Raw genomic sequence first — 22,899 nt, forward strand, 5'->3', positions numbered from 1 at the left:
CCACTTTTCTAATCAGAAACTCTTATTTGAATAATACCATTTAAACCCAATCTTCAGTTTAAAGTATATCAATGCTTTGAAAACCTTGTTAAAGTCTGAAATTAGATGGCCTATATAAATATTGATGTACCATACTTTCAACTTATTAATTGAAAAGTAGCTGACTTTTATTCCCAAGAATGTCAGGTTTATAACAACAGATAACTTGATTAATACATAAAGGATGTTTAAAACAAAAGAATATCCTTTAATTTAAAAAGAAGACAAAAAGTGGTTGTGTTTTTGAAGATTTTTGCAAACTGCTTTCCTAGTCTTTATTATTTTTAATCTTTCGTAGATATTTTAAAGTTCTGTAGTTGTTATTTTTTGTTTTAGCCCATTTATATTTTTTATTTTAGCCCATTTATGCCTTTAGTAATTTTAATACTGTAGGTTAGTTTGGACCTCTACAATAACATCAGTTGTCTTTTACAAATTGAATGTATCAAGCAATAATGATTTTTTTGTTGTTATTTATTTTGAAATGTAAAATAGGAACAATAAATTATCTTTAACTGTATCTGTTTCAAGCATTAAAAAAACATTTTGTAGAATATGGGTGTTGCAGCTGTTGAACTGTTGTTTAAACATTATTTCTCACACTGTGCCTAATGGATTTAATTATGGTTCACACACTTGTTTCTTTATCATCTCTTCAGATGGAGGACTATACAGATATATTGTAAACCACCATGAGAATATGCTATTAGGCTGTCTTTGCGGATGAAAGTATTTTCTAATTGTGTTGTAAAAGTTCCTTGCAAATAAATTCCATTAATTACTGGCTTTCTCTTGTAGTTCACTAATCTAGTTACTTACCGAGATCAAGTACAAAAGAAAGCCAAGATATTCAAACTAAAAGGCCTTATTGTGACTGGACCCAAAGGTCAACAATAGTGATTAGTCTAAAATCCATTTAACATTGAGAAGAACCAATCAAAAATATTTCTTCAACTGTTTCCCAGCCCATACTTGTCCATAGGGAGCTTCTACTTTAATTGAGGACACTAAACTATCACAAAGTAAATGTTAAAATGAATAAGAACTGAACTCTAAGTACATTAGTAGTTCTAGGGAAATGGATTGGAGAAAGAAGATCTGGAATCAGGTTTGAAGAATAGGGGATTAAATAGGAGGAAATAATATGAGCAAAGAAATGGGTGTAAGTGGGCGGAATATAGTGTTTCCTGGGGAGCTGTGGGAAAACTAGCCTACTTAGAGATGTAGTTTCATATTTGGATGCCATGGGTAATAGGATAATAGGATGGGAAAAACTGATCAGATTACAGAGGGCCTTGAATGACATGAAGTGCAGTTCGACCTTGACACAACAAGCAGTCATAAGATTTTAAAAATATATTTTTATCTATAATACATGCCTTCCAGACAAAATTTTAAAGGTATAAAAAGACATTCCATGAAAAATAATTCTCCCTTTTAATAGAGCCTAACAAACTGATTTCAAAATTTACATGAAGAGTAAAGATCCAGGAATAGCTAAGAAACTCCTGAAGAAGAAGAAAAATAAACAGGAAGACAAGGAGGCCAACTTGTCCTACCAGATATCAAGACACTATAAACTGACAGTAATTAAGACAGTGTTAATAAAAGATAGAAAATTGACAAATAGAGAACCTAGAAACAGTGTGTGCATATTTGAATATTTGATTTACGACAAAATGGGTATTGCAGATCATTGGGGAAACAGTGCTGGGACAGAAAAAATTGGATCCCTACCTTATGCCATATAAAAATCAATTTTAAAAGTAAAAATTTAAAATTTTGCAGAAAATATAGGACCTTGTGACCTTAGGAGTGTAGAATCTCTTAAACAAATACAAAAGAAAAGAAAAGATTGATAAATTTGGCATTATGTTAAAATTAAGAATGTCTCTTTGGTAAAGGACATCATATAGAAATTGAGGAGATAAACTGGAAACTGAGAGAACATATTGCAGCGCCTATAACTAGTTATTCCTAAGAATTCAAGAATTCCTACAAATCAGTAAGAAAATTTAAAAATGATAGCTTAATTGAAAACTAGACAATAGAAACAAAACAGACATTTCACAGAAGAGAAAACATGAATGGCCAGTAAACATAAGAGAAGCAGCTCAGTCCCAGTAGTAATCAGGAAAATGCAAATCAAAACCAATGAGAGGCCACTTATACTCACTGGATTGTAAAAATTAAGAAGTCTTATAAACCAAGTATTAGAAGGGACATATCCTAGACATTGGTGGTAAAACGGTAAACAACCACTTTGAAGAACACTTTGTTATAATATTACAGTCACATAACCTACTACTCTGTTCTTGGTGTTTCCTAGAGGATTTCTTGCACATGTGCACCAGAAGACATATAAGAGTGTTCATAGCAGCACTGTTCGGAGTAGCAAAAACCTGCAAATAACCCAAATGTCTGGCAATAGAAGAATGGATAAATTTATTATAGTGTAGTCACACAGTAGAATATTCTGCAGCAGTGATAATGAATGAACTACAACTACTTTTTAAAAATGGATGAATCTTAGAAACATAATGTGCAAAAATGGCAAGTTACAGAAGACTGTTTACAGTATGGAGATCCTATTTCAGCAATACCTTTGCAAAGACATCTTATAAAACTCAAAAACAAGCAAAACCAACTAATTTCTGGTTTAGCAGTATAAACATATATGATAAAATTTTCTTAGAAACTCATAGGAATGATAAACATTAAAATCAGGGAAGAGTTACTTTTAGGGTGAGAGACAGGGGAGTGAGGCATGAAAGGAACACAAAGGTAAATACAGTGTTGGTAAACTAGTTTGTTTTTTTTTAACTTGGGAGGATGGGTGGAGTCACTGATATTGTTTTGTTTCTTGTACATATTCACTTGTACATATTCTTTTGTGTGTATGATGTAACCTTAAAAATATCATTTGTAGAAAAAAATATACTTCCTCCTTCTACTCAGTCAACCACCCATTTCCCTTCCACAGAGCCTTGTTAAATAAATTGTGGAACATCCCTATAGTGGAGTATCATGCAGCTTATGAAAGAGGATAAAGGCACCTCCATATGTTCTGAAATGGAATGATCCCTGGGTTATGTTGTTAAAACGTACGTGGAAAGCTGCAACCTGTATTAAAACATACACACATGCATACCTGTTTGTGCATGTATGTGTCAGCTATCTCTGTCAGGTAACGAAGAAACTGGCTCTCATAAGTTCTTGACTCTGGAAGTGACTTATGGAAGCCATATTTTTAAAAGGTTGATCCAGCCACATGTAGGAAATGAGGGCCATGGTGATGGGCTGGGGATACGAGGGAGGGGAATTCAGTAACAAAATCTGGGAAAATAGGGAGACCAGCTGGAAAACCATCACAGGAAGAGCTCCCTAAGGGAACCAGGGCTGGAGAAGGGTGATGGAAGAGCATGAGGAAGTGAAATGTGTATTTTGGCACCGTAAATGATTTAGCAGTTCATTCTGCCTAGTTGCTGTTGCCAAAACCCAACAGTCTAAAAAGTCATGTGAAACTACATTTTTAATCTATTGAATGCAACTTATTTTATTATCCTATTTCTGACCTGTTAAATTCAAGGTGTGGTCGTGGAATGTCACAGCCCAAATAGATGGTGTTAAAAAGATTTTGTGGAATCACCTTTTACATTAAAGCCACAGAGGGAGAAATCTCTATAAAGTCTGAAGTTCTTCCTGATTTACTCTGTATAAACTATATTTTGATCTTTCATCCTGAGAAGGACTTAACTGATAAGTCTATGGTGGGATTATACAAATGTTTGCCTACTAATGTGCCCTTTGTAGCAATGGCAAAAATACCCTCCTAACTGGAGATTCTAAGAAAAAGTACTTTTAAGGCAGAAAGTATTATATTATTCTCTTGACACCTATAATTAAATTTAATGAAAATGTTATAAACTTTTTCTTCTACCCAATCGCAGTGTATGAATTTTTGCATATGTACCATATGTATCCACAGTTATGAACTGACTTTTCTTAAATTGCCCCATCCATGATTGACATGCCCATATTTTTACTAATTTTTAGTGGAACCTGCTGGCAATCTAAAATAAAATAGTCCTATCCACTTTTTCTTCTTCCCCTCTTCTTATGCTTCTTTTCTTCTGCACTTCTTGCCATCATTACTCTTCTTACACTTGCTGTTTTAGCCAAAATGAAGCCAGGAGCTAGTTGTGTGTAGACATATTGATTGTAGTGTTGTGTGTGTGACTCTCTGCTGTCCTGTTTTCCTGAACCTCGGATGGAGTCATCACTCTCACCAGTACAAATCAATTACTTCTTGTTGAAGTACCTGAGTCTTTGAACATCTGTTGTCCTTTACATCATTGATGGGACTCAGAAGAGATTCACTTGAAGTTTTTTTTCTCTCACACCACAGGGATTTTCTAAAACTTGTGTTATTTTCTGTGGCCCAGAGATTGTTTCATTTTCCTGCAAGAGGAGGAAAAAAAGGGATCTAAGTGCTTCCTGTGATTGCATAAAGTTTATTTTAGGAACAAAAATCTGTGCTCTTTTTTTTCTATTACGCCCAATTTTCCTTGCTGAAGAATTTATAGGGAATGTTGGGTGATGTTTGTTCCTTTTTTGCACCAAGGAAATGTTTCTTTTACTGATTAGAAAGTTTTAAAATAAATATCCTATGACCCTCTAGTTAAAATGTTTTGTGGAGGGAAAAAACATTGTTCTAAGTCTATCTCTTTACTCTTTAATTAGCATTCAGACTATTGCTTGAAACAGTTAACATTATTTAGTCTCCCTCTGCACTAACCAATTTTTATAAATAGTATGCATAAAATCACCAATAAACAAAAATATCAAAACTTTTTATTAGTTTATGCCTTTTTATGGTGAGGAGAGAGTTTTTACTGTCTTGAATTAGTGAGTAATTGTTTTCTGTTGAACCGGGAGGATTTCTTATCCTTTCTAGGGAGGAATTTTCATATAAACAAGCTTTTTGTATTTATCTAAAGCTTCCAATTAACTACATTTTACAATGAATATAAAAAATGAAGATTCATAATAACCACTTCCTGTTAGTAAAGAATAGGACACAGGAGCTATTTAGTCAAGTTGCCTTTTTATCAAATGAAATATTGAAAGGATGGGAAAATATGCCACCTAAGTGTTTAGGCGGGAACCTGTATAATCCACTTTTATTTCTGAATGATGGCTTTATTGCCATGCTTTTGGGAACGCTTTAGTGTCCTGAGCTTTTAGAAACAAGTGTGTATGTGACTTGCTTGTACATTTTCTGAGACCATATTTTCCAAATGCAGAATAGCTGCTGCCACTTCAGTTTTGGTTTCACTTCACCACTCTGTTAATAAAACCCCTTGTTGCAAGCTGATTTTCCTTTACAATTCATAGCAACCCTAACATGCTACTAGTTTAAACAATAAATGAAGGAGATATCAGTTCCCATGTAAATAAGAACATTAGTCACCATCTCCAAAACTGGTTTGAGGAAGGAGGAGAGGGTACATTTCCTGATGATGTGAGAGACCTAACTGTGGGAATAATTCCTTTTGGTAGTCAATTTATCTGTGCAGGAAAGTAGCTTACCAATATGAATTTCTTTCCCTTTATTTTTTCATATATTGGTAAGCCTAAGGTACCCATTTCCTCGGGTAGAAGAAATAGGTTTGGGAAGTTCAATAAATTTGCCTAGGTAAGATTGTTAAAGAAAAATAAACCCAAAGAAACTCAGGAATCATGATAAGCTTTTATTAGCTGGAACAGTCCAAAGTATTAAGTGGGTATCAACTGATGGAGGTAAGATTCTACTCACATTGCCCTACATTACCCATCAGAATTTCTTTGCTTTACTGTCTGGAATACTAGATATGAATTTGAAGGGAAATTGTAATTGAAACAGCTATACCAGATAAATTAGAATAACCGTAAGTGACATTCTTGTTGAATTAAATATTAGTCAAGGTATAATTTTGACTCATTTCTTTTATTCATTTACTGTTACCCTCCTCTGAAAGATTTATTTTAGAGCTTTAAAGAAATATTTGCTTTCTCCCTACTCCATTGCTCTTTTTAAAGAATAAAGATTGGGGGACGCCCTCGAGAGAGGTAGGCATCTGGGAGGAATAAGGAGTTTGCCTCTTGATTTCCCCACTGTGGAGGATAGTGGGGAGGAAGTGTGGAGTGCTTGTTGATTAAGTTTGCTAGGCCATCTGGTCATCAGGAAAAGGCTGTGTTTTCAATTTCACAGTGAATGAGGAGTTTATTAAAGAAGGAGAGTGTTTAGTTTAAGAAAGCAAGGAATCATATTTTGTGTCTGCCACTAAGAGCTTCAGCTTGCTTAATGTAAAAAGAAGGGTCACCTGTGGACAACTCTGCTCATCAGTGTGACTCTGTAATGATGCTGTTGTCTGTATTACTAGGGAGAACTTTAAGACAATGGTTTGGGAAGATGAGCAAACATGCAAGGGTGGCCACTTGGAATGGAGTTATTCCAGTCCCCTAAGGTCTTTCCCCACCACCATACAATCTTTATGGAGGGAAGAAAATGAGCCAAAGGGGTGAATTTTTCTCAGGCCAAAGAAAGAAATCAGAGCTCCTTGTTCCTTAAAGTTCACTGCCAGAGTCTCTGATCCAGATATCAGTTGGAAAGCCATGAATCAACTGTAATTGATTAACATCCATCCACTCCTCTATTTATTGAACTACTTTATGCTTTAAAAGTTAAAACCAGGCTCATGTTTTATTTACCACTTTTTAGATAAAGTACTAAGTTCAAGAGAGGCTATAGTGGGGGAAATCAAGAATAGGAAAAGAAATCAAGGCAGAAAGCATGTCTCTGCACTAAACATTGAGATTCGAAGTCTGGCAATGGGCAAGGGCCTGCAGATAATGAAGAGCTTAGAGGTGAGTCCATCTGTTGCCACCTGTTATCATCTTTGCAAGTAATTAATGCAGTTCTCTGATGCTACCTGAATTATCAGTAAATCAGGAAAGCTCAAATCCTGAGATGTGATTTGTATTGATCAGCCTGAAAGTTTTTAAAGGATTTATGGAACTTGCAGTTCCACAGACAAGTGCAGTTTGTTTCATTCAAGGTACAGCTAATTACTGAGTATAGGAAGAAATTTTCCTGACCTTTTAAGAGACTGTTGCCCAGATGGTCTTGGGTTTATTAGGTGTGCTTGTCAAGGTGAGAATTCTTTTTGATTTCATTTGAAGCTGCCAGTATGAATGGGGTGGGGGGAGGGCGAGGAGTGGATTGCCCTTCCAAGAAGGGTAAGAAGAATGGAATGTGCAAAGGCTTGAAGACTGAGAGTTTAGTCTTCCACACCACGGATGAGAAAGTCAGGGTGGCTGAGGCTGGGCTGGGCTGGGGCTGAGCAGAGGTGAGCCAGCAAGGGGCGAAGGGCCAGGTCATGAAGGGCTTCCTGCCATTCCCTAGAGGTGATAAGGAGCCGTTGGAATGTGAGCAGGCAGCCCTCCCTGTCTGCTGGCACCCTGGCTCTCAGTCTTCTCTCTCCATTCTCCCACACTCATTGAGTGCACTGCCTCAGGGTGCATGTGGGCAGACAGCCCACAGACGCCCCTCACCTCATTCTCTGCCTCCACTCTCCTGACTTTGTTCTCATTCAGATCTGCTCTGCATCTAAACTCTGAAACTCCCCTAACTGTGAATTTAGTAATTTACCATTCTTCCTCTTCCCACATTCTGTTACCTTTACTGAACTTGGCTCACATGCTGATGGAGGCTGGCAAGTCCAAAATCTGCAGGGTGGGCTGGTAGGCTGGAGACCCATGGAAAACTCTGATGTTGCAGTTCAAGTCCAAAGGCTGTGTATTGGCAGAATTCCTTCTTGCTTGGGGGAGGTCAGTCTTTTGTTCTATTAAGGCCTTCAACGGATTGGCTAAGGCCCACCCACGTTATGGAGGGCAATCTGCTTTACTTAAAGTTTACTGATTTAAATGTTAATCTCATCTGAAAACACCCTCACAGAAACATCCAGAATAACGTTTGACCAAATAAACGGGCACCGTGGCTCAGCCAAGTTGAAAAAGAAATAACCCTCACACCTTCTTTTCTTCTCCAATCTAGACCTACACAGTAAATGTTCATTTGCTTCTCCCTCACTCCCTTATGTTGTATAACACTGTACCCTACTTCGTTCATGGCAAAGCTTTTATCACTTCTGCAGTTGGCTCCCTCTCCTGAAACTGCTCAGCAGCACTGTAGGAAACCACACACTCAAGTGTAAGGCTGCTACACTTAATGTGTGGTTTCCAGCTTCAACGGGGTCCCCGGGGTTGCTGGGTGCTGCTTCTGTGTCCCTGGTCAACTCCCTTTCTGTTCCCACGGAGGCTATTTCAGACATCTACAGTTCTGGGGAATCTCTTACCCATCCCAGTCTCTCTTCCTCCGCAGATGAGCTTACCTGTTACAACACAGTGGAATCGTGGATTTTGAGCATGAACCACCTCAACTTGCTTCTCTGCTCCCTGTCTGAACCACCTGAACGATCTTGGCTTGCCCAATAACAGAATCCTGGGAGCAGGTAAAGATCCCAACAGGCATTCACACTTTGTCCTCAGAATTCATCCAGAGCAGCTCTGCCTCTTCTCACTTTTGACTTTCCTGGTGCTTTGACTCCCTGCCCCACATCTCCATTCTCTAACTGTCATTTTCCAGCTTGTCTCTTTAACCAGTGGCTTAGTTTGAACTCAACTTGCTGGCTTTGACCTTCACACTTCTCAAGGTCACGTGTTCTGGTGGCTGCTGTATTCAGGGAGGAAGGAGGTGGCAGTGGCTGGAGAGGCCTGCATTCAATTCCTGTCCCTGGGACTCTGCTAGATAGCACGGTAGCCAGGACTGCAGAGTCTCTCAGGACTTTGGTGGTGCCACATGGAACATGACATCCTGTAGTTCTCACTACTAGTCTCTCAGCAGCCAGCCAATACTTGCAGCAATTATCAGTCTCCAAGGGGACTTCCTGACAGCTTCTGGTTTACCAGTGTACCAAGAAGCCATTGAAAAAAACTATGTCAGTACAGAGGGTCTCTGTGGAGGGGGACATGCAGTTTGGATCTCTTCCAGACACACATGCTCCACCCATATAGGCCGGAAATGGTTAGCTCACGACCTAGGACTCTTTGAAGGACAGAGAGCATTACCACCTCCTCCTGACTTCCCCTGCCTCCTCACGGTGGTCCATTCCATCTTTCAACTTGCCTCACCTGCTAAATGTTCACTTTCAACTACTATATCTGACCCAACAACTCAGGGTGGTAAATCAAATAGGATTTAGAAATGGTAGGACATGGTGTCTAGATGTGGTCGGGCAGATGGTACCAGTCATGGAAAGATGGCAGTAGGAAGAGAAACAGGGTATTTTAGGAGGAGGATGGTAACTGGTTTTGGCCATGTTAAGTCTCAGGTGCCTGTGGAGCATGTGTAACCATTGTAACGTCTTGAGGGGTTTTTATTAGGCCTTGATCATACAGCCTGACTTACTCCCTTCCCTCAAGGCTACGTGAGTTCACATTTCATCTTATAGGTTGCTAAAGCAAAAGGAACAGTACTGATCACCTAATCCCAGTCATTTAAACGAGGGGATTTATTATGTGTAACTGAAAAGACCCTGTTACAGCAGGAATTACATACACACATCAGAGATAGGTCCCAGATTGTGGCAGTAACAGCCATCTCTCAGTTTTTGTCCTGTAATCTCTCGTCATCTTTGCCCAGCTGTTGGTGGTCTGGGGTTCATCCCTAATGAAGAGACTCAGGTGCTAGTGAGCCAGTAGTGAAGTATTGGCATACACCTCTGTAGTTACTGACTACCCATTTTATTCTTTGGGTCAAATGCATAGCTTCTGCAGAACTATTAAGTAAGGTTTCTCAAAAAGACCTCTGCGTGTATATTCATCAGTTAATCCAAGCAAGTAATAAAATTGCTCCTTCAAATGCTAGCCAGCAAGCGGAGCATGTAGTGAGGACAGCTCCTAACTGCACTGCTAGCATCTGGGAGGATCAGAATTGTCATCTGCTATTTGCAACATTGGTTGGCGTCAGAAACAGGCATGGAAGAAGACGTTTGCTGATACAATCTCCTGAGTCTATCTCTAGATGGAGAAGCCAGCTCATTTCCCGTATAAAGGCCCACTCTTAAAAGGCCATTTCATGAATTCATGATGGCAAATGCTGTGTGTGTGGGTGTGTGTGGGTGTGTGTGAGAAGACCTTGCAAACCTCTTTACCATCAGAATGATAGTGTCAGGAAGGCAGCTCTGTGTCCAGCCTGGAGCTCAGAAAGGAGACTGGGCTTCAGACAGAGCTTTGGGAGTCATTACATAGTGGTGGAGGTTGGAGCATTTTTTTCTTTCTTAGGTACCTTTTATATTCTTCAGCTCCCAAATTCCATAATTTCAGTATTAGAAATTTATATTCTCCTTAACTGTGCAAAGATTCAGCAGACATGTGACTCTTTAAAGAGTATTGAGTTTTTCTTCCATTATCACAGTTGTGAACAAACACTGCTGTAGGGTATAAGTAACTTTTTTAAGTGGAAAAATAAAGGGAGGCAACATTGTCAAATTTTAAAAGAGGAATATTTTTAAACTATTTTTATTAATTTCAGAAAGATTAGAGAGGTTTCTAAATGTCTCACAAGAAGGAAATCCTTGAAAAGTTTGCAGTCACCAAAAAGAGAGTCAATAGAATGCAGAGAAAAATGGACAAGTCAATTGTCCTACTTTTTAAATACTAAAGTAAATCTAAAGGCACACCCAAGTACAGAATTACAGAGAACTAAATGAATGACTGAACGGATGAAAGTATGAGTCAGTAAGTTCTCCTTGAGAGTAAGTTAAGCTCTTTGGGATGTCTCTTATCTTTCTCAACCTACTTACAAATGAATGGATGTTGCTTCTTTAGTGCCTGAGGGTCTTCCATTACTTCTAATCCCAAAATAAAAAATGATAGGTCCAATATCCCTATTAATTCATTAGTTAATGCTGCATTATTTCATCAGGTGCCACCAAGGAACTGCTGTCAGTCACCCAGTTTTCTTTTTTCTTTTTCTCTAATGTATAGAGCTGCTCTAGATAATACATGCTTTTCATCAGATTATACTGATCTGCAAGAGAGGCAGTGTCCCCGGGCCAGGAGACCAAACTTTCAAGGTTGGTGGCAGTAGATCTTACAACGATGAAACCAAATATGTTTTGCTGAGAATATTGATAAAACCATTCATTTTTACTGAGGGCTCTTCACACTGATAGATGGTCAAATACAAGAAGCAAAATAAATATGGATGATCCTGGCATTACTGCTGCTGGCACTTTTTTATCACTTTAATATTTTTCTGTAGAGTCACTAGGTGTGTATGGGTGCCAAACTGCATTTAATTTTCCTGTGCCTCCCAGAATTGCACTTGTTAGTTTTAGGTACTATATCTTAAAGGAAAAGATATTTTTCTATGTGAAGATGTGGTGCTTCAACTAGATAATGACTGCTGCTTTCTAAATACATTAGTTTAATGAGATAGGCAGATTAATTGAAATTTGGAATTATTGAAACCTTCTTAAACAAAATTTTTATAATTTCCTGCCTTAATAAATTATATTCAGTATAGTCTTTTTATTTTCCTTTGATTAATCTGGATTTTTGTCTTCAGGGTATAAAGGATCATTTATGCTTCTATTATAATATACATGTATTATATATATGTGTGTGTGTGTGTGTGTGTGTGTGTGTGTGTGTGTGTGTGTATACATAGAGGGAGAAAGTAATTTCTCTCTCTTTATTTTCAGGGTCTAGCCCCAGAATTGCATTTAAAACAATAGCTGAAATCCTTCTTTGTCCATTTGTTTTCTTCTGGTTGTCTCTTTAATCCAAGAGCTAACTGAGTACTGCCCCAAATTCAGTTTCAGTGGGAATTTAGTTATTTAAAAGGTTTTAAAATCACTGTTGATCCCTTTTTCAAATTTCAGTTGGAAGTCATACATTTTAATAAGATATGCTTACATTGCTGACTAAGCCAAGGAGATGATTGTCCCCTGAGTTCTAGAAAGCAAGTATTTTAAAGCAAAATCCTAAGTTAGATTACCTTAGATTTGCACTTATCTGCTGGTGGAATGCTATAATCATCTCCAGTCTTTCTCCTAACTCTTCATTCATTGTTCAGGCAATGAATATTTATCGAGTGTCTACAGCCTGTCAGACAGCGTGTGAGATGCTGAGGAACACATAGATGACAATCCACAATCTTGCTTTCAGTGTACTTATAAAGCTAGTGAGACTTCAGGCAGGGATTCTCTCTTCAGCATCACTGGCTGATAGAATCAAGGCTAGATTTCAAGTTGATTGTGCTCAGTCAATAAAACAAAATTTTAGCAGGCTTCCTGAAAATTTCAAATTCTCTGGCTGCAAAAGTTTACAGGAGGCTTCAACAGACGATGGAATGAGATCAATGGTTTTCAAACTCTAGCTTGCCTGGAATTACTGGAGGGTTTGTTAAAACACACATCGCTGGGCCCTACCCCAGAGGTTCTGATTCAGTAGGTCTGGAGTTGGAGGGAGGGGGGTGGTTTGCGTTTCTAAGAAGTCCCCAAGTGCAGATGATGCTGGTTTGGGGGCTACACTTTGAGAACCACTGGTCTAAAGTATTTTCTTCCTTAACAGACTATCCTTCTGGTGATGACCTTGACGTTAATAGTAATAAAGATAGAATAGCTCACACTTAGTGAGTTCTTGTGTGTGTCAGGTATTTTGCCCTTTACATCCATCATTACATTCATTTCTCACACAGCTTAATGAAATAGTTGTGATCACTACCCTCATTCTATAGATGAGGAAACAAACATTTGGAAAGGTTAATTAATTTGCCCCATGTCACAGAGCTAGTAAGTGACCAAGGCCAGGATTTGAACTTAAGTCTTTCTGACACACGTCTGTGTTCCAGCCGCCATGCTCTTCTGCCTTCCTGTGATGGCCATCACACCTGGGCAGTGACAGTGCAGTCATAATCTCCTTGGGAGACACCAAAGAGACATCTGTCAGACCTGTCTCCACATGTGCCTGAACCTGGGGGACTCTGAGCAGACGGCTCTGTGAGCTGTCATGGGAAAGAGATAGCAAAACTTCCTTTAGTCATTTATTCTAGTGGCTAATAAGCTTTTTGCGATGGGAAATTTTCTTTTTAATTGGATGAAATGTTTCCATTTTACAGATTTTAAAAGTCTTTAAATCACCAAGAATTAGATAACCGTAGCACAGTAGTACACTCAGTTGAATTGACCACAGCTCTAGGTGAAACAGGATTTGACGATGAGGGCTAGAACAAGGTTCGCTTTTTCCAGAAAGTCATACACCCCCTTTCCAATCCTCATGCACTTACAACCTATTTCAAAAGGTGTCTGTGGGGCTTCCCTGGTGGCGCAGTGGTTGAGAGTCCGCCTGCCGATGCAGGGGACGCGGGTTTGTGCCCTGGTCCGGGAAGATCCCACATGCCGCGGAGCGGCTGGGCCCGTGAGCCATGGCCGCTGAGCCTGCGCGTCCGGAGCCTGTGCTCCGCAACGGGAGAGGCAACAACAGTGAGAGGCCCGCGTACCGCAAAAAAAACACAGAAAAACAAACAAACAAACAAAAAAGGTGTCTGTGAAATTAGTTTGAGCTTTCCTAACCTGAGTTAAAGTACTTTTTGCATAGCTCCTGACTTAAAAATAATAATTATCCAGTATTATTAATTAATAGTTCTCTCGAGGAGGGTCCAGTGATATTTCCCACGTGGTAAGGAGAATCCAAAAATGTGCTGGTGGTTCATCAGCCTACTGGGAAGGGCCACCTTGCTTCCTGCTTGCTTCCTCAACATTGTAGAGGAATTCCTCCCATCTCCTAACCTCACATCAGGCTCTTCTCCCACCCACAGAGGGTGGAGAGCCCTTTCAGGTGGGCTATTATTATAATAATATGATATTATTATTATTATAAAACACAGATACAGAAAACAACATAAAACGATTGTATGACAGTTATTCTGAGATGAACATTCTTGTCAAGTCAATAAATAGGACTTTGTCACCCACTGTGATGGTTAATTTTATGTGTCACCTTGACTGGGCTAAGGGATGTCCAGATAGCGGGTAAAACATGATATATTTCTGAGTGTGTCTGTGAGGAGGGTGCCTCTGAAAGAAATTAGTATTTGGATCAGTAGACTGAGTGAAGAAGATTGCCCTTACCAATGCTCATTTTAAAAATCTGATGTGTCTTTAAGTCCTTTTCAATTTACAGATTGCCTTTCTATCCCTTTCTTTTCCTTAAAATTTATGTATTCCAGGCCATATGACCTTTAGAGTTTCCCCCAATCTGGCATCATCCAGTCCATTCAGAGCCTGAATAGAACAAAAAGGCAGAGGAAGGACAACTTTGCTCTCTGCTTAAGCTGAGACACCCACTCCTGCCCTCAGACGTTGGAGCTCCTGATTCGTAGGCTTTGGGACTCAGACTCGGACTTATACCATCGGTCCCCAGATTCTCAGGTCTTCAGACTCACGCTGGATTATACCACTGGCTTTTCTGTTCTCCAGCTTGCAGATGGCAGATCGTGGGACTTCTCGGCCTCCACAATCTCGTGAGTCAATTCCTGTAATCAATCTATAGATAGATAGACAGATAGATAGATAGATTTGTATGTATGTATCTATAAATATATTGTTGGTTCTGTTTTCTGAAGAACCCTGACTAATACACCCACCCAGAAGTCCCACCTTCCCCCCAAAAGTAACCATATCCTGACTTTATTATAATCACTTCGCTGCGTTTTTTAGTGTTCTCCTGCATATGTGCATCCTTAGCACTATAGTTTAGTCTTGCTTATTTAAAAAATTCAGTGTGTCTTTAAGTCTCTTTTAACTTATAGATTTCCTCTCTGTCCCTTTCTTTTCCTTAAAATCTGTACACAAGAATCCAGGCCATTTGATCTTTAGAGTTTCCCCAAATCTGGATTGTGCTGATTGCAGTCTCTTGGTGCAGTGCAACATGTTCCCATGTCCTCTGTATTTCCTGAAAATTGGCAACTGGATCCAGACCCTGGATCAGACTCACTTGGGCAAGATTTTAGGTGGTATTTGGTAAGATCATAGGAGGCACGTGATATCTGGTTGTCTCTCTTTTAATGATAGGAACAACTTTGATGCTTAATGTGTACATTCTTTAACTCATTAGATTTGCAAAATGATGCTATTTTAATTCTATCCTTTCTTTCCATTTATTAGTTGGAATACATTTATAAAGAGATTCTTCATTATTATTGATTAATCAATGGTATAGTTCATGTAGGGAAAGAAAGATAAATGTGCGTTTCTCTCCCTTCATTTACTAATTCTCATGAATTAGTTCCCTGTCATACCTCAAAACTGACCAATTCATTTTTTAAGAGATTATTTAAGAACTTATGGATTTAAATATAATTATTTGCTTAAATACATTGCATTTATTATTACTGAAACTCAAATTATCACATCTATATCAAATCATCACATTATACCTGGAATTTACCATTTCTCTAATGAGCCCCAGGTTCTTTTAGTGAGAAATTACATTTTAAAACCATATCTAGTGTTAGGGATGCTCAGTCTTTGTGTCTAGGCCTTTTCAGCAAACACAGCTAGGAAAGGGATGTGTCTGTAGATACATATATACATCTATGCATATATTTGCATCTACTTTCCCCCATTTTTTCATAGTTGCACTTTGTCTACAGTGTTTCTTAGCCCTCACACAGTATTTGTTCCACAGGTAAAATATACTATATGTAATGTCCACCGTCAGTCCTTATATCAGTGCCGTGCTAGCCATCTTGGTTGTCCGAAGCTCATTCTCAGGAAAGGGTCTTAGGAGTAGTATTCCCTGAGTCCTTGCATGTTGCTAAGTTTGTCTGTACCCTTTATACTTGAAAATGAGTTTTGCTGGATATTAAATCCTTGATTCATACTTTCTTTCTTTGACTATCTTACTCTACTTCCTTCTGGGAAAAAGCATTGCTGTGGGGAAAAAAAAAAAACTAGGGCTTCCCTGGTGGCGCAGTGGTTGAGAGTCCGCCTGCCGATGTAGGGGACACGGGTTCGTGCCCCGGTCCGGGAGGATCCCGCATGCCGCGGAGCGGCTAGGCCCGTGAGCCATGGCCGCTGAGCCCGCGTGTCCGGAGCCTGTGCTCCGCAACGGGAGAGGCCACAACAGTGAGAGGCCCGCGTACCGCAAAAAAAACAAAAACAAAAACTAATGGCAATTTCATTTTCTTTCCCTTATAATTCACGTATTATTTTTTCTAGGTGCCCAAACAATTTTCCCTTCCTGTTCCTTCCCTTCCCTTCCAGATACGGCCTCATATTGGGTTGATCATTTGGGGTTGATATTCTCAGGAACATAGTGTGTTTTTTTCCGTATGTATTTCAAATATATGTTTTTTATTTTTTATAAATTTATTTTATTGAAATATAGTTGATTTACAGTGTTGTGTTAATTTCTGCTGTACAGCAGAGTGATTCAGTTATACATATATATATATATATATATAACATTCTTTTCCATTATGGTTTATCCCAGGATATTGAATATAGTTTCCTGTGCTATACAGTAGGACCTTGCTATTTATCCATTCTATATATAATGGTTTTTTATTTTAGAAGATTTTTTTTCTTGAGTTATAGTTTTTAGTATTTTTTCTTTCAATTTGGCTTCTCTTCTGAAGGGACTCTTACCTATACATTCAAGCTCCCTTGTATATCTTTAGTATTTCTCATTTTCTGTTGAACTCTTCAGAGTTTCCCACAATCTGGCATCATCCAGATTCTTTTTGCTTTTTAAAATGTTTCTCCTTATCACATTTTGTTTCTCTTAGGGCATTATTGTGTATTTGTTCTTAGATTCCTTCTAGTTTACTCTTCATTTCTGAAATGATTTTCTCTTTTGTTTCTAATTTGTGTGAGTTCTCTCACCTCACTTCTGAGTTTTTCTAACTTTGATTTTTTTTCAAGTCTTCTATCATCTTCTTAATGTCTTTGAATTCATTTTAAACTCATTTATTAGGTTACAAGTTTGTTCTCTCAGTATATTGTGGACATGTCTTTCTGGCTTGCTTTCCTTGCCTGTGGGATGCTATTGAGTTCATTATTTTCTTTTTCCTTATGATAATTTGTATGGTATCTACCTTGATATTTTTCTATAGCTCATTTTTAGTGAAATTAGTTTTTCTCAACTTTAGAATGAGGCGGGGGCTCAGCAAAGTGTTTCTTACTTCACAGAGCCCCTCTTTTGTTGATTTTGTGTAGTCTTCAAATATATAGCAGCTTGTTCTCTCAGCTTTCTTGGCTCCGTTTCCCTCCCCTACTTTGGTCTGAACTTTCTCTTTCCTTTGGCTCTGTTGTCCCTATTCTGCTCAATTTTGATTGCACTCCCAGCAGCTCCTCCCTAGTATGGGTCCCGTCCTAGAAGGGAGCCCTGATTTCACAGGGGCCCCTTCTGTCCTTCTTACTTCAGGCCCCTTGCACTCACTTGCTATTAGTGAAGGTAAAACCTCCCAGTTTTAGCTGCTGTTCTCAAATTGGTCCTCCATATTTTCCAGTGATACCTATAGACTATATTGTGGTTTTTCTGTTCTTGGGTCCATAAGTCAGAAGCCCCATTGCTTCCCTCTTCTTCCTCCTGCACAGATGGGCTACCATGCAGGTCTTACGAGTGTTGGTTTGTCTCCACCCATTTATATTTTGGGGTTCATGGGGATACTTTGTTATCTAGTTTTGTTTTAAATGTTGTCCATGGTTGTTTGGTTTTTCTGTTTTCCAGAATCTTGCCCTACCAAGGAGCTCTTGATCAATTCTTCCCCAGTTTCCTTCTCCCTGGGAGCAGGGAGAACCATTTTAACCTCCTTGGTGAAGATATTTGAAAGTGCTTTTGATGGAGGACTCTCTCTTCTCCTCAGCCTGCTCAAGCCCTCTTTATTCTCCCTGGGCAGGTTTTAGCAGGATGGAGGGGAAAACAGGTATGCTTTATAGCTTCACAGTGTGACAGGATACTTGGAACATTTTTCCTGTCTTGCTCTCCATAGGACTGAACCAAAAGGTGACTGAGAGCAGAATGTTTCAGAGATGAAAGCTGTTTCTGTTCCAATTGAAGCTTTAGTGACTCATTCTTAAATAGGAGGAACTCATTTAAAATACAGCTTTTCGGGGGCCGATATTATGCTTCCAGGCAGAGCCAGGCACCACTAGGGGAAACCAGCACTGTGGCCAGAGAAGCATTTTTAATGCTTCTATTCACATGGTGAAAATTGGAGAGGTCTACGATTTTAACCCTATTCTGAAGACCAGTTTTGTGAGTATAAAATCGCAGCCGCCCACCCAAGGTGGCTTTCCTCACTCTTGCTTCTGGAAGAAGGCAGGTTGTATGACTATGTCAGCTCTCCTTCCTCCCTGCCTGGCAGGCCCCGTGCCCTCCCTGGGTCAGTGAAGGACCGTCAACTCTCCAGGCTCTGCAGTTTTCCTGTGCAGGTGCTGGGCATCCTTGGAAGTCCAGGCGCTGTCCTGCTTGGGGCCATCGCTCACAGCTAGGGCTCCTTGTGAGTTTCAGACCAGGCAGAGGCCCCCTTTGATTGGCATTTCTTTTATTAGCTGGGAACCTACAAACAATCAGCCCTTCTACCGCATGCCAGCATTCGGTGTTTGGCTGGAAAGTGTCTCTTGGTGACCTTTATTTGCATTGGCCTGCAGATAATAGTAAGTTTCCTTAGTGAGCAGGAGGTGGGAGGAGGTAAAGGGCATATGTGAAGCCTAAGTATTAACTATGAGGGCTAAGTATAGGATGTGCAGCCCGCACTGGCAACCTCAGTTCCGCTGCCCTTTACGAAGGGGACAGTGACTGTATCATTAACCTCACCCTGGCCAAGCACCTCCGCAGGGGTCCTTACAAGTTGAGAGAATTTAGAGATCATACAGCAAGTGTCCTTCAAAGGTCCCTAAATCAGGAGGCCACACCTGGTAACCGTGGAAGAGATAAAGCTTTGCCGTATAGGAGAGGTTGCCAACTGGCAGCCTGCTGATGAGTTTTGTTTGGGCTTCAGAGAATTAAAAAAATTTTTTTTAATTAGTTGTCATCATTTAACTATCAGGAGACTTCATGTTTGTTTGATTGATTTTTTAAGTCAATTGCTGACTTCTCTTAGAGAAACCAGAGATCTGGCCGCAACTGGCTGGAACTGAGTGGCAGCTGCCCTAACACGGGGGGCCTGGGAGCATCTTGTTGCCATAGTCCCCTCTCTCTCCTCCACCATCGTTTTGGCTCTTTCTTCTGGATTATTCTCATCAGAATACAAACGTAATGTTACCTCTCTGATTAAAAAGACTGTTCTTGACTGCACTTCTCCTGCTGCTGCTCCCTCCCATTTCTTTCCCCCTCTTTGCAGCACAGACTCCTCAAAAAAGTTGTTCACATTCATACTCTCCATCCCCCGCTCCCATTCCTTCTGCCAAGCTCTGCAGTCAAGCCCTGGGCCCTCAGTCTCCACCACAACGCAGCAAGGTCGCCAATGACACCATGTCTCATGTTTCCTCCAAGTCAACCCATGAGCCTCCTGTGATGCTGGCCCTCGGGTCCTCTCTCCCTCCGGTGCTCACTCTGCTCACCTGCCCTCCAGGTTCTACACCCCTTGAGCTTTCCTCTCCCTACAGCCTCTTTGCTAGGACAGACTTAGGTCTCTGCCCACGGATCTCACCTGCCTCCACAACCCGCTCATGATCGCCTTCAGCGCCGTGGCTTTAAAAAGCATCTATGTGCTGAGTCCTAAGTGTGTGTCTCCACCTCAGACCTTGGCCTGAACTGCAGTCGTAGATGCCCTGCCTCCCTGACCCCTTGTCTTGATGTCTCATAGATGTCTCTTACTGGCACATCCACACTGAGTTCTGGTCTTTCTTCTTTGCCAGCTATCTTCCATGCATCTCTCCATGTTCACTCTTCACCTTCCCCCACTCTCTCCTGCTCTCTGCCCTGTGAGAGTGACTTGTTTGGCTATTCCATTCTCTGGCTTCAAGTTGGGTTCTGCCAAGGCAATCACAGCAGGAGATCAGGGCAGAGAGTTGAGTGACATCAGGGTGTTTATTCCTCAGGGTCACACAGGGCTGGGTACACCCCTCTATCAAAAGCAAGTGAACACACTAATTCAAAAAGATATAGGCACCCCAGTGTTTCCATCATTATTTACAATAGCCAAGATATGGAAGCAGCCTAAATGCCCATAGACAGACGAATGGATAAAGAAGATGTTTTATATATACATATACACATACACACACAATGGAATATTACTCAGCAATAAAAAAGAATGAAATCTCGCCATTGTGACAACATGAGTGGACCTGGAGAGTATTATGCTTAGTGAAGTAAGTCAGACAAAGACAAGTACTATAAGTGTTTACTGTATGTGGCATCTAAAAAACAAAACAAATGAAAAACTATAACAAAACACAAACAGACTCACAGATAACTAGTGGTTACCAGAGGAGAAAGGGGTGGGGGTGAGAAAAACAGGTGAATGGCCTTAAGAGGTGCAGACTACCCATTATAAAATAAGTATATCACAGGGATGTAATGTACAGCACGGGGAATATAGTTAACATTTTATAATAACTTGGTATGGTATGTAATCTATAAAAATATCAAATCACTCTTTATATACCTGAACCTAATACAATATTCTAAGACAATACTGTAAGCTAACATTACTTCAGTTTTTAAACTAAGTAATTCAATACAGACATTTCCACATGATTCTGTCCTTTCTGGCTCTGGTAACTGACCCCTTCAGGCCTAGGGCCAGTCACCGCCCCACTGTTTACTAGGCATAGAGCATCATACTATCACTGTGTTTTCCGTATACCCTGCCCACACCTTTGTAAACAGTCCCTCCATTAAGCCCTCCGTGAATTACTCTAATTTGAGTATGCCATCTGTTTCCTGCTGGGACCTTGATTGTACCTCCTATTGTTGCCCTTTTTATTTGAAGACGATGTTACTGAGAGTGACCATCTTTTGTGTGAAGACAGAAAGGCAGACGTGTGTCCGTTATTTTACTTTATTACTTTTTTAACATCTTTATTGGAGTATAATTATTTTACAGTGGTGCACTACTTTCTGCTTTATAACAAAGTGAATCAGCTATACATATACATATATCCCCATATCTCTTCCCTCTTGCATCTCCCTCCCACCCTCCCTATCCCACCCCTCTAGGTCATCACAAAGCATTGAACTGATCTCCCTGTGCTATGCAGCTCCTTCCCACTAGGTATCTGTTTTACATTTGGTAGTGTATATATGTCCAAGCCATTCTCTCACTTCGTCCCAGCTTACCCTTCCCCCCCCCGTGTCCTCAAGTGCATTCTCTACATCTGCGTCTTTATTCCTGTCCTGCCCCTAGGTTCTTCAGAACCTTTTTTGGTTTGTTTTGTTTAGATTCCATATATATGTGTTAGCATATGGTATTTGTTTATCTATTTCTGACTTCCTTCACTCGGTATGACAGACTTTAGGTCCATCCACCTCTCTACAAATAACTCAATCTCGTTTCTTTTTATGGCTCAGTAATATTCCATTTATATATATGTGCCACATCTTCTTTATCCATTCATCTGTCAATGGACACTTAGGTTGCTTCCATATCCTGGCTATTGTAAATAGAGCTGCAATGAACATTGTGGTACATGACTGTCTTTGAATTATGGTTTTCTCAGGGTACATGCCCAGTAGTGGGATTGCTGGGTCGTATGGTAGTTCTATTATTAGTTTTTTAAGGAACATCCATACTGTTCTCCATAGTGGCTGTATCAATTTACATTCCCACCAACAGTGGAAGAGGGTTCCCTTTTCTCCACACCCTCTCCAGCACTTACTGTTTGTAGATTTTTTCATGATGGCCATTCTGACTGGTGTGAGGTGATATCTCATTGTAGTTTTGACTTGCATTTCTCGAATGATTAGTGATGTTGAGCATCTTTTCATGTGTTTGTTGGCAATCTGTATATCTTCTTTGGAGAAATGTCTATTTAGGTCTTCTGCCCATTTTTGAATTGGGTTTTTTGTTTTTCTGATATTGATTGTTTTTTTGATATTGAGCTGCATGAGCTGCTTGTAAATTTTGGAGATTAATCCTTTGTCAGTTGCTTCATTTACAAATATTTTCTCCCATTCTGAGGGTTGTCTTTTGGTCTTGCTTATGGTTTCCTCTGCTGTACAAAAGCTTTTAAGTTTCATTAGGTCCCATTTGTTTATTTTTTTTTATTTCCATTTCTCTAGGAGGTGGGTCATATAGGATCTTGCTGTGATTTATGTCATAGAGTGTTCTGCCTATGTTCTCCTCTGACCTTACATTTAGGTCTGTACTCCATTTTGAATTTATTTTTGTGTATGGTGTTAGGGAGTGTTCTAATTTCATTCTTTTACATGTAGCTGTCCAGTTTTCCCAGCACCACTTATTGAAAAGGCTCTCTTTTCTCCATTGTATATTCTTGCCTCCTTTATCAAAGATAAGGCGACCATATATGCATGCGTTTATCTCTGGGCTTTCTGTCCTGTTCCATTGATCTACATTTCTGTTTTTGTGCCAGTACCATACTGTCTTGATTACTGTAGCTTTATAGTATAATCTGATGTCCAGGAGCCTGATTGCTCCAGCTCCATTTTTCCTTCTCAATATTGCTTTGGCTATTTGGGGTCTTTTGTGTTTCCATTCAAATTGTGAAATTTTTTGTTCTAGTTCTGTGAAAAATGCCAGTGGTAGTTTGATAGGGATTGCACTGAATCTGTTGATTG

General features: G+C 39.8%; 1 protein-coding gene across 1 annotated transcript in view; it reads left to right on the forward strand.

Annotated features, from left to right (window-relative positions):
- NUBPL (NUBP iron-sulfur cluster assembly factor, mitochondrial) overlaps positions 1–22,899 on the forward strand; it is a 397,698-nt gene that overhangs the window by 262,347 nt on the left and 112,452 nt on the right. Inside the window, exons 13-14 of the transcript XR_009563092.1 lie at positions 8,465–8,594; positions 14,378–14,671. The gene's annotated coding sequence lies outside the window, so the exon portion shown is untranslated. The remainder of the gene's footprint in view (positions 1–8,464; positions 8,595–14,377; positions 14,672–22,899) is intronic.

Source organism: Globicephala melas, chromosome 2 (genome assembly GCF_963455315.2).
Source record: "Globicephala melas chromosome 2, mGloMel1.2, whole genome shotgun sequence".
NCBI classification, from domain to species: Eukaryota; Metazoa; Chordata; class Mammalia; order Artiodactyla; family Delphinidae; genus Globicephala; species Globicephala melas.